The sequence below is a fragment of the Varanus komodoensis genome, unplaced genomic scaffold (genome assembly GCF_004798865.1).
Source record: "Varanus komodoensis strain SLA01 unplaced genomic scaffold, ASM479886v1 scaffold151, whole genome shotgun sequence".
Classification (NCBI taxonomy): Eukaryota; Metazoa; Chordata; class Lepidosauria; order Squamata; family Varanidae; genus Varanus; species Varanus komodoensis.
Window position 1 is genome coordinate 28,590 of NW_025335443.1, and position 10,120 is coordinate 38,709.

Below are 10,120 nucleotides of genomic sequence, written 5' to 3' on the forward strand. Positions count from 1 at the left end.
CCCACATTTCAGGAAACAACAGAGGCATAAACAGAACAATACGAGTTAACAGCAGAGGGGAAATGGCGTGATATTACAGTAAATATCAGTGATTGGCTGAGTATTGACACGGCAAAGAGCAGGGCAACATGAATCATCAGATATCCTAGGTGTGGGTTTTGACATGCAAGGGCAGGTGATTCCATAAGAACAGGAAAATCTAGTCAGGGCTTTTCTCAGTAGCCCAGCAGGTAACTGCATACCTGCTCAATCCAGTCGAGGAGGAGCGAGAAAAAACGTAACATGTAGGAGAGGCAGCACTGAATAGATCCTAGAAGGGATGAATGTTTGAACAACATAACACCTACCCTGGTTGGGCAGGAAGTCTCACTCTCTTAAAGGAACATATGAATAATGAAGCCTCCAGCACTGCTGACTCCCCCCGCCGGGAAAAGGAGTCCGGGAGTTTTGGTTCTCTCTGGGCAAGAGGAGCAGGGATGTGGCAAGTCTGATTCTCTGTCACAAATCTTTCTATATCACAAAGCCACATATAAGCAACCTTTCTCAATAAAGATACATTTGGATTTTCCCAACAAGGGCAACTAGTACTTCATGTGTTCGGGAAGTGATGCTTCTGTTAATGCAGCTGAGAATCGTGTTTGCCCTTTTGTTGCTGCATCACATTGCTGGCTCCTACTTAGCTTGCAATCTACAACAGCCCCAAGATCCTTCTTATTTACATATTGTTGTTGCAGTGGAGTATTTGGCTTCTTGCTCCTAAGTGAAGGACTCTGTACTTGTCCCTACCAAATTTTGTTGTGGCGCGGCGGAATGAGACCACTGGACACAAGCCTGGAGAGTTAAAGGGTCCTTTATTTACCTGTGCAGGGACCACCCTCACAGGGGAGTGCCCCCCAGCATCTAAGTACACCTGCTTTTATACTATTCGACCTCGCAGGGCCGATGTGCGCATGCGTAGCTTCATAGCCCAGTCTGGCTCCCTTATATGGCTATATTGTGCACTTTGATTAACTTGTTTACAGGATCTTGCACCTGTTAGCTATCTTTGCTCGCTCTGCAAACTTAGCGGTTGCTGTTCTCAGCATTTTGGGCTGGTGCGGGCTGTCTCTATCAGCAAGCGTGGTTACAGTCCCCATCAGGGTGGGCTGGCTTGGGCCGTTCCTAGCTGCAAGCGTGGTTACAGAAGCAGAAGGCTGGTTAGGACTACGTGTCTGTCTGCAAAGCAGTGATGGCTCCCTGGGGCCTAGGTCACCACATTCCCTACTGGTCTTACAGGACAATCAAACCTTTGATTCAGGGCCTGCGGTGGGGACCGGGCAGTACCCGCTCCTGGACATCTTGTCTCGTAGAACCATCTGTCTCATGGAAGACACCTGACCTTGTATATACTGGACTAGGCAGCGCAGCATAATCGGTCCCAGGAACAGAAAACCTAGGAGGCCTAGGAGGGGACCAGTCAAAGAAGAGATGAGAGTGGTTAGCCGGGGGAGCAGTTAAACCAGTTGGAAAACCAACTCTGATTCTCACGGAGCTCCCGTTCTCGCTCCTCCAGGCGATGCTGGAGGATGTCCATACTGTTACGGATAATCCCGGAGTGATTGGCATAAAAGCAGCATTTCTCATCCGGGGCGGCACACAGTCCGCCCTGTTTGAGGAAGAGGAGGTCAAGGCCTCTTCGGTTCTGGAGAGCCACCTCAGCCAGAGAGTCAAGGGACTGTTCTAGCAGCTTGACGGACTTATGGACCTCCTTGAGGTCTTCAGTAACCTTCTCCGTTAGGGAGAGAACGTCCTGCCGGCCCTTTACGAGGGCAACTGTACCGATTGCCGCCGAACCCGCCACGGCTATGCCCGCAATTGCTCCGGCCAGAGCCAGGACTCGCCGTCTCCTCTGGAGCGACCCAGCCGGCCAGTCACGGGGTAGTTCAGAACCATCGGCCAGGTAGATCTGGGGCAGGACGATAGCTAGAATGCAGAAGTCAGGCAAAGAATGTCCGAAGGTGTAGTTAAGGGGACCGGGCATCCTAAGTGAGGAGATACATGGAGTCAGGCCTGACCGGCAGACTAAAAGCGTGCCAGTCGGGGCCTTTAGGATGAGGGGTGTGTAGAGTCATTATGAGTGACTGGGAGGAAGTCCGAACAGTGGGAGTCGTTAAGGGAGCGCTTCTCGGAGGGATGATATAAGCACAACCCTTCCCCCTCGACCTGGTCGAGTGTGGATAACTCCGCAGGACCCCATTCACACTGCAGCAGGGCCTCTTCTACGGTGACCTTCCGTGGCCCGGAGTGCGAGGCGTTGACTGCTATGGCAGTGTAGAACGGGGGCCGGGGGCTGAGACAAAGCCAGCAATTTTCAGTCAGGCCAGGGGAAGTGCTGTTTAAGGTCTGATAGAAGGCCATTAGGAGGCGGACGGTGCCCTGTGGGTCCCTGGCCGGGATAGCGAAGGGAAAGGGTCCCGACCTGGTGGGCATGGTTGGCCTCATCTCAGGGAGTGGGGGGGACCAGGGGGCGGCGATAGGGCGCTTGTAGATGCTGAGGAGTATCCCTGGGTCCTCGCCTGAGAGATACAGCTGGAGCCCCCACGTCTTCCCGGTGAGCCAATGGTCAGAGGTGGCGAGTTTGACTGTAACCTTTAGGGGGTTAAAGTGGCCTATCGTCCCATTCCCGGTTCCTGCACGGCAGATGTCCAACCAAGGGTCTTTCCCCCTTTGTGGTATCCAACTAGCAATAGTCTCACAGCCCCATGAGGCACAGAAGAAGTCAGAGGGCCCCCCGCATGTATAGGAGTCCTCGTGTTTGGGACGGGGACATAGAACTCTTTGTCCCTTAACCCTTTTTCTACCCCGGCACCCCCACATCCGTACGATCCGTACGCTACTACCCCCGCATGACCTCCCCCTCGGGAAATCCGGACCCAGTGTGGGGGGAGCATCTGGCAGAGGTCCACCAGAAGATTTACCTGGGTAATGTGGTTGTGAGTCTCGCTGGATCCTACCATACACCCGTTCCTGTCCAGGCCCGTGTTGGTCCGGACCTGAAGAGTCCATCTCACGCGCTTGGGCTGGTGGATGCTGCTGCGCTTGAGCCGGCCGGGGCAGGCACTCGGTCGTGAGGGAGGCTGGCTGGTGTTACCAGACCGGCTGACGACCGGGGGAAGATGGTCACACCCTGAGACAACGGCGAGCAGAAGGGCGCAGGCAGCCAACAGGCAAGTTATGCAGTTTTTTGCTTTAGCTTGAGAGTTCCCGCCCCTCTTTCTACGCTCCATTTCTCGCGGGCTTGCCCTTCGCTCTGGTTTGGCGCGCTGGCCCGCTTCACCTGAGTGAGGTGAATCCAGAAGGGTTTCTCAGCTATCCGGACAGCTGTGGGTGTGGACAGGATCACCTGAAACGGTCCCAACCACCAAGACCCTAGAGTGACAGAATGGAAATTCTTTAGCCAGATCCAATCACCCGGCTCCACCGGAGGCGAAGGTGCCGCGGCAGCCGGTGGACCGGGGGGCGGCGCTGGGGTGATGGCCATTCGGATGTCGCGCCGTGCTCGGTGAAGTGCCTGAAGGGACTCAAGAAGGGCTTTGTTATTACATTCTGCCCTCCCCTCTTCTCTGAGACGCCGGAGTAGGGGCAGGGGCCTACTGAACATGATCTCAAAGGGCGTAAAACCCGCCCGGTACGGCGAGCACCTCGTCCGCAGAAGAGCGAACGAGAGGAGGTCTACCCAGTTACCACCAACTTCAAGAGTATACTTAGTAAGGGTCTCTTTTAAGGTCCTATTCATCCGCTCCACCTGTCCTGAGCTCTGGGGTCTGGAAACACAGTGCAACTTCCACTCAGTTCCTAGAGACCTGGCCAGCATCCGGGAAATCTGGGCAATGAGGCGGGGCCATTGTCATATCCTAGTGCAAGGGGCAAACCGAACCTGGGGATGATCTGGTGGAGGAGCACTCGGGCCACTACAAGCGCGGTCTCCCCTTTGTGGGGAACGCCTCCACCCAACCCGAGTGGGTGTCCACCCAGACCAAGAGGAATCGGAAGCGCCCTCTGTCTGGCTTCACTTCGGTGAAGTCCACCTCCCAGTGTTCTCCTGGCTGAGAGCCTCGGTGACTCTCACCCGGGAGCCCCAGTGGACGAGCAGCATTGACCTGTGCGCAGGCCGGGCATCTGGAGGAGATGGATGTCGCGAGATCTGACAGGCCAGGCAGATAGAACCGGGGGCGGAACAACTGGCACAATCGGGTCGAGCCCAACTGAGTGGCCTGGTGGGTCTGGTGGACAAGGTCGTGCCCTAGGGCCTGGGGCAGGAATATGCGCCCATCCGGGTGGTGGAGCCAGCCTCCGGGCTTGGTCGTACAGCCAAGGCTGGCGGCCAGCTCCCTCTCTGGGCGGGAGTAGATCGGGTGGTCAGGGAGGACGCGTGGGGGTAACTGTATCGGGAGAATCTCCAAGGGCCCTACTGGTCTTAGGGCCACATCCTTGGCGGTCTGATCCGCGAAATTGTTCCCTTGAGAGATCGGGGAAGTATCCCGCTGATGCATGGGGCAGTGAACTATCGCCACCCGCGCCGGCAGCCAGAGGGCATCTAGGAGCGCCAACATTTCTTCTACATTCCTAATGTCCTTCCCTCCTGAGGTGAGAAGGCCCCTTTCCCGATAGAGAGCGCCATGCACGTGGGCTGGGCCATGGCGAAGGCGTACCAGCTGTCTGTGTAGATATTTACAGTCTTGCCCTTTCCCCAACGCAGAGCCTGGGTCAGGGCTATCAATTTGGCTCGTTGTGCAGACGTCCCATGCCCCAGAGACTGCGCCCATATTACCTCCGAGGCAGTCACTACCGCGGCTCCCGCGTAGCGGACCCCATCTCTTACGAAACTGCTCCCGTCCGTGAAGAGATTCTCAGCCGGCGGCTGCCAGGGCACGTCCGTCAGATCCGGTCGGGTGCCGGCGAGAGTGTCCAGGACCTCCGAGCAGTCGTGTATGGGTGCCTCAGGGTCGTCGTCTGGCAGGAGCATTGCAGGATTCAAGACAGTAGTTTTTAAAAAGGTGACTCGGGGCGGATCAAGGAGGAGTACTTGATACTGGGTGACGCGGGCGTTGGAGATCCAGCGGTCTGGCGGGCTTCTGAGGAGGGTCTCGACTGCGTGGGCCCCGATCACCTGCAAGTCCTGGCCCAGCGTCAACTTCTTTGCCTCCTTAACCAACACCGCCGTGGCCGCTATCGCCCGCATACATGTGGGCCAGCCCGCGGCAACGGGGTCCAGTCGCTTGGACAGGTACGCCACTGGCCGCTTCCAGGGCCTGAGGGTCTGAGTGAGGACCCCCTTGGCCGCCCCTCGGGCTTCAGCAACAAACAACTGGAAGGGTTTCTGGAGGTCCGGCAGGGCCAGGGCAGGCGCAGAGGTGACAGCCCTCTTTAGGGCTTCGAATGCCGATTGCTCAGCTTCAGTCCGGGTGAGGGAGTCTCCCTTACCCCCGTGCTGGATTACAGGGGTTTCGCGATCTCGGCGAACCCCGGGATCCACAGCCGGCAGTAGCCTACTGCCCCTTGAAACTCACGGACCTGTCATTTGGTGGTGGGTGCCGGAATAGCCTGAATAGCCCGCACTCGGCTGGCCGAGAGATTTCGAGACCCCTTATTCAGGTCATAGCCCATAACTTGTTGGTGGCAAATCTGAGCCTTTTTAGCAGACACTCGGTAGCCCAGGGTACAAAGGGTCTGGAGAAGGTCCCGTGTTGCGGCCCAACAGGTCTCTGCAGAGTCCCCTGCCAAGAGCAGGTCATCCACGTACTGGAGGAGTGTCACCTCGGGGTGGGATTCCTGGAAGGGGAATAAGTCCCTGCTCAAGGCTTCATCGAAGAGTGTTGGGGAGTTCTTGAAGCCTTGGGGTAAGCGGGTCCAGGTGAGCTGACCGGAGATCCCCTGATCGGGATCAGTCCATTCAAATGCAAAAAGTGGTTGGCTTACAGGCGCGAGGGGTATGCAGAAAAAGGCGTCTTTCAGGTCGAGGACAGAGTACCATTCACGATCGGGGGGTAATTGACTGAGCAAAGTATAGGGGTTTGGGACAGTGGGATGGGCCGTCTCCACCCTAGCGTTTACCTCCCTGAGGTCCTGGACGGGCCGATAATCCTCTGTTCCCGGCTTTTTGACCGGCAGGAGGGGGGTGTTCCAGGGGGACCTACATGGGACGAGGATGCCGGCCCTCAGGAGTCTCAGGATATGCTTTCTAATGCCTAGTCTTGCCTGGGCAGAGATAGGGTATTGCGGTTTTCTGAAGGGGGTGGCAGAACTGAGGACCTGCACCACCACAGGGGCCTGGTGAGCAGCCAGACCGGGAGGGTTGGTCTCTGCCCAGGCGCCTGGAACCTCCTGTTGCATCTGGGAAAGTGCCGTTAACCCTTCCGCGGTCTCGGCCTCTGCCTGAAAGAAGAGGTACTCTTCCTGCAGGGGCACCGTGAGGGCCAGCAGGGGGAGCGGATCGGAGGGTTGGCCGAGCGTCAGGTGGGTGCCGTCATCCCGGAACGATACCTGCGCCCTCAATCTGTGCAACAAGTCTCGGCCTAACAGCGGATAGGGGCACTCAGGAATGACCATGAAGGAATGAGTCACTGTCCCTTTGCCCAGGTCCGTGACCTGGGCAGACGTCCAGGGATATGATTTGGGCCGACCTGTGGCCCCCACAATCTGGGTGGTTTTGCCTGACAGGGGACTGACAGGGTGCTTGAGAACCGAATGAGCCGCCCCGGTGTCTACCAGAAAAGTAGTTGGTCGGCCCCCCACGGTTAAAGTGACCAGAGGCTCCCGGGGGCCTAAATTGACGGAGCCCTGGCCCCCCTATTCCCCTATCGGGAGCAGGAAGTCCAGATTTCCCGAGGGAAAGTTGTCCTTTCCCCTTCCTCCCCCTATACCCTGGTCTTGGGCGCGAGGCAGACCCGGTGTGAACGGGCGTGGCCGGCCCCCCCTGCGAAGGGGACACTCATTCTTCCAGTGCTCCTTTTCCTTACAATATGCACACTGATCCTTGTCCAGGGGGCCGCGGCCTCGCCGCCCTGGGACAGAACCTCTGAGTGTGCCCAGTACCACCTTGGTCAGTTTTTTTGTTTCCACCACCTTGGGGTCTTCCCTATTGTTGAAGACCTTCTGGGCAACCTCAATCAACTCAGACAGGTTCTTTCCCTCGAACCCATCGAGTTTCTGGATCTTCTTCCGGATGTCCGGGGCTGCCTGGGACACAAAAGCGATATTGACCGCCCTCGCATTCTTGGGGGCACGAGGATCAATAGGGGTGTATTGCCTATATGCCTCAAGAAGCCGTTCCAGGTATGCGGCGGGGGACTCACGGGGACCTCACTAACTTTAGACAGATTCGTGGGTTTTCGAGCTGCGCCCCTTAGACCCTGGAGCAGAAGTTGCCGGTACCTGGTCAGAGCCCCTTCACCTCCAACCGTGTTCGGATCCCAGTCTGGTCTCTGACTAGGAAGGGTGGTCTCGAGCGTGGCCAGATCAGTAGTCGGTTGACCATCAGTCCCCAGGACCTGCTTTCGAGGTTCCAGATGGATTTGGTCCCGCTCCTCAGAGGTGAAGAGGACCTGTAAGAGTTGCTGGCAATCGTCCCAGGTAGGCCGATGGGTGTGAAAGACGGTTTCCAGGAGGGAGATTAGCCCCTGGGGTTTCTCCGAAAAGGGAGGGTTCTGTTGTTTCCAGTTATACAAATCACTGGTGGAAAATGGGACATAAACCATGAACGGTCTGGCGGCACCTTGGGCGCCGGGGGCGGGCGCTGCCTCCCGAAGAGGCAGGAGGGCCGGGGGAGCTGAAGGCTTTGGCGGCTTAAAGTGTTCCAGGGAAGGGGAGGACTCGGATGACCGACAGACACGCCGTTGTTGGCGGGTGCGCCCGCGGCGTTGTGAGGAGTCCGGGGAAGGGGAAGACTCACATGACCGGCAAGGGCGCTGCGGCCGGCAGTTGCGTCCGCGGCGCTGGCCCCCTTCTCCCGGTGGGAGGGAGACGGCCAGGAGCGTTAGAGGTCCTGGGCCTGGATCTTGGTAAGGTGGTGGGAAGTCCAGGGGATCGTAGTCGTCCGGTAAGACTGCGTGGGTCTTGGGCATACGTCGGGGGAGTGGGGAAGGGGATACCGGAGTCGTAACTGGCAGGAGGTTAGTAGAAGAGCCTGGACAATGTGCCGGACCTCTCCTTTGGGGTCCCGTGGTCACGTTCCGGCTCCCCAAGCCGCATTTCTGAGTATAAGGTGGCCGAGTCGTAGTGATGTCCAGCCATGTGAGAATGCAGGGAATCTGATCTGGGTGCCCTGGCCCTCCGTCTCCCATGACCACAGACTCAACGTCTCCCAATAACTTCAAGTCAAATGATCCTCCCGGGGGCCACCCCACGTCGAAAGTCGTCCACTCCAATTCATACAATGTTCTAAGGGTACCTGGCTTTACCGTGACACCGAGACCTGCGGCCCGTTTGGAAAAATCAGAAAAATTATTAAGTAGACATTGGAGTGGGCTGGGTGGAGTCTTGGACTTCCCTTGTCCCATTTTGTTCAGGACCTGTAACCAAATGACCGTTAAAGACATACAACAGGACAACGATGAGATACCCACACCACAAAAGACACAGCCAGACAGGACCTGACCAGAGCGGATCCAGAAACAGCCTATTCACTAACCAGGAGCGCCCCTGACGTCTCGGAGGCCGCTCAGGGGCAGACTCATACGCCGCGTCCGGTGAGTCTAAATCCCCTCCAGAACCAGAGTCTGCAGACATCCGAAACCCGAAACCAGAAACTTACCGGGATTTGAACCGTTTCCGACTCTCCACGAGGGTGGGTCTCAGAACCGGCCGGGGGCGTTCGTCCCCGACCCGTGTTCCGGGACCCGGTCTCTGTCACCAAATGATGACAATATTGCTGGGGCCTCCAAATGTTGTGGCATGGTGGAATGAGACCACTGGACACAAGCCTGGAGAGTTAAAGTGTACTTTATTTACCTGCGCAGGGACCACCCTCACAGGGGAGTGCCCCCCGAGCATCTAAGTACACCTGCTTTTATACTATTCGACCTCGCAGGGCCGATGTGCGCATGCGTAGCTTCATAGCCCAGTCTGGCTCCCTTATATGGCTATATTGTGCACTTTGATTAACTTGCTTACAAGATCTTGCACCTGTTAGCTATCTTTGCTCGCTCTGCAACCTTGGCGGTTGCTGTTCGCAGCAGTGTGGGCTGGTGCGGGCTGTCTCTACCAGCAAAAGTGGTTACAGTCCCCATCAGGGTGGGCTGGCTTGGGCCGTTCCTAGCTGCAAGCATGGTTACAGAAGCGGAAGGCTGGTTAGGACTACGTGTGTGTCTGCAAGGCAGCGATGGCTCCCTGGGGCCTAGGTCACCACAACTTCATTCTCTGCCCAGCGTTTTTTAACTTATCCAGATCACCCTGTATCTTATCTCTGCCTTCCAAGGTATTTGCTATGCCACCCAGCTGTGTGTCATCTGCAAATTTAATTATCTTTCATTGCACTTCCTCATCTAAATCATTAATTAACATGTTGCAGAGTAGCGGTCCCAGAACAGAGCCCTGCAGCACCCCGTTTGTCACCTCTCCCCAGTTGGAGAATGTGCCACTGATGGCCTCTTTGAGTCTAATGCGCCTCTTTGGGTCTAATTTTGCAGCCCGTCATTTGGCACACCCTCAGCCTGAACCCCTTTTGTTCTCATGAGTCACTGGGTTGTGTTCCCAAAAGCATCTCCAAAATGGAATTTGGCCCTCACGATGAAAGAGATTGAGACCCATGCGCTAAGAACCCGAGATCAATGCCACTGTGACCGGCAAAGGTTTGTGCAAGCTGGCCTGTTTCATCTTGCCATTATTCATAGAATCCCAGGGTTGGAAGGGCCCAGCCCTCTGCAGGACTCAAGCCGCGCATGCAGATTCTAACAGGTTTGATTGCTTACCTTCCAAGACTGGGCAGAATCATGTACTTCAGGCTCTTTGGAAGCTCTTGATAGGTTGGGAGCAGGCATTAAAGCCTCATTAACCTACTTCCCCCTCCCTCCTTAACCCTTTGTGATGCACTCCTGGTGTTGGGCCCCACCCACCTGGCAGGATTGGTGTGGCAGGAGGCTAT

The 10,120-nt window shown here is 56.6% G+C and overlaps 1 pseudogene; it reads right to left on the bottom strand.

The window, feature by feature from the left end:
* Positions 1–1,477: 1,477 nt before the first annotated feature.
* LOC123021016 lies at positions 1,478–8,102 on the bottom strand (annotated as a pseudogene).
* Positions 8,103–10,120: the final 2,018 nt, after the last annotated feature.